Below are 1,856 nucleotides of genomic sequence, written 5' to 3' on the forward strand. Positions count from 1 at the left end.
ACATTTCAGTATCTGAAATTGCTATGGAAAGAATTAACAGAATGAGAAATTATTGCAAATTATACTTCATTTATTTTAATCATTAGTCTTCACTTAACCAAAGGATCATTCTATTGACTATTAACTCTAAGGCAAGGTATTAAGTACTGTTTAAGTAATTAAAATTTATTCAATTTTTAATGAACAAGGTCTTTCAAATGATACTATATTATATGGCATTAAGTAAATTGTCAGTAAGCAAATTTTTACTTTGTTAAAGCTAGCGAAATTTTTCAATAGTCAAGTGATAAATTTCATGGATAAATATCTAAACTTAGATTTAGTCTGACCTAAAGAAGAAAATTTGAACAAGCTGATGTAATTTTGCGCTGGTACATGGGTGTTAAAATCTCATTAAGTATAGAAGCCTAACGTGCCAAATAAATACCATAGGTACGAGTCAGATAATAAGCAAAGTAGTCTGTAACCGTAAGAATCACGTAAATGTTAGACTATACTTTCAGGGATCATTTCTATAGTTTGTTACTAGAGAAGGTTCTCTGAACGTGTAGAGCACTGAAGACTATCGAGGCTGGGAAGAAGCTGCATCAACTAACGAGCAAAATAACCAATCAACATCATAATGACACGATCAAATTCACACATAGCAATATTAACTTTAAATGTAAATGGGCTAAATGCTCCAATTAAAAGACACAGACTGGCAAATTGGATAAAGAGTCAAGACCCATCAGTGTGCTATATTCAGGAAACCCATCTCATGTGCAGACACACACATAGGCTCAAAATAAAAGGATGGAGGAAGATCTACCAAGCAAATGGAAAATAAAAAAAGGCAGGAGTTGCAATCCTAGTCCCTGATAAAACAGACTTTAAATCAACAAAGATCAAAAGAGACAATGAAGGCCATTACATAATGGTAAAGGGATCAATTCAACAAGAAGAGCTAACTGTCCTAAATATATATGCACCCAATACAGGAGGACCCAGATTCATAAAGCAAGTCCTGAGTGACCTACAAAGAGATTTAGACTCCCACACAATAATAATGGGAGACTTTAACACCCCACTGTCAACATTAGACAGATCAATGAGACAGGAAGTTAACAGGAATACCCTGGAATTGAACTCAGCTCTGCACCAAGTGGACCTAATAGACATCTACAGAACTCTCCACCCCAAATCAACAGAATATACATTTTTCTCAGCACCACACTACACCTATTCCAAAACTGACCACATAGTTGGAAGTAAAGCTCTCCTCAGCAAATGTAAAACAACAGAAATTATAACAAACGGTCTCTCATACCACAGTGCAATCAAACTAGAACTCAGGATTAATAAAACTCACTCAAAACCACTCAACTACATGGAAACTGAACAACCTGCTCCTGAATGACTACTGGGTACATAACGAAATGAAGGCAGAAATAAAGATGTTCTTTGAAACCAACGAGAACGAAGACACAACATACCAGAATCTCTGGGACACATTCAAAGCAGTGTGTAGAGGGAAATTTATAGCACTAAATGCCCACAAGAGAAAGCAGGAAAGATCCAAAATTGACATCCTAACATCACAATTAAAAGAACTAGAAAAGCAAGAGCAAACACATTCAAAAGCTAGCAGAAGGCAAGAAATAACTAAAATCTGAGCAGAACTGAAGGAAATAGAGACACAAAAAACCCTTCAAAAATTAATGAATCCGGGAGCTGACTTTTTGAAAAGATCAACAAAATTGATAGACCGCTAGCAAGACTAATAAAGAAGAAAAGAGAGAAGAATCAAATAGACTCAATAAAAAATGATAAAGGGGATATAATCACCAATCCCACAGAAATACAAACTACCATCA

At 35.1% G+C, this 1,856-nt stretch overlaps 1 pseudogene; it reads left to right on the top strand.

The window, feature by feature from the left end:
• Nucleotides 1-487: 487 nt before the first annotated feature.
• On the top strand, nucleotides 488-579 carry LOC115832060 (annotated as a pseudogene).
• The last annotated feature ends 1,277 nt before the right edge of the window (nucleotides 580-1,856 follow it).

Source organism: Nomascus leucogenys, chromosome 2 (genome assembly GCF_006542625.1).
Source record: "Nomascus leucogenys isolate Asia chromosome 2, Asia_NLE_v1, whole genome shotgun sequence".
NCBI lineage: Eukaryota > Metazoa > Chordata > Mammalia > Primates > Hylobatidae > Nomascus > Nomascus leucogenys.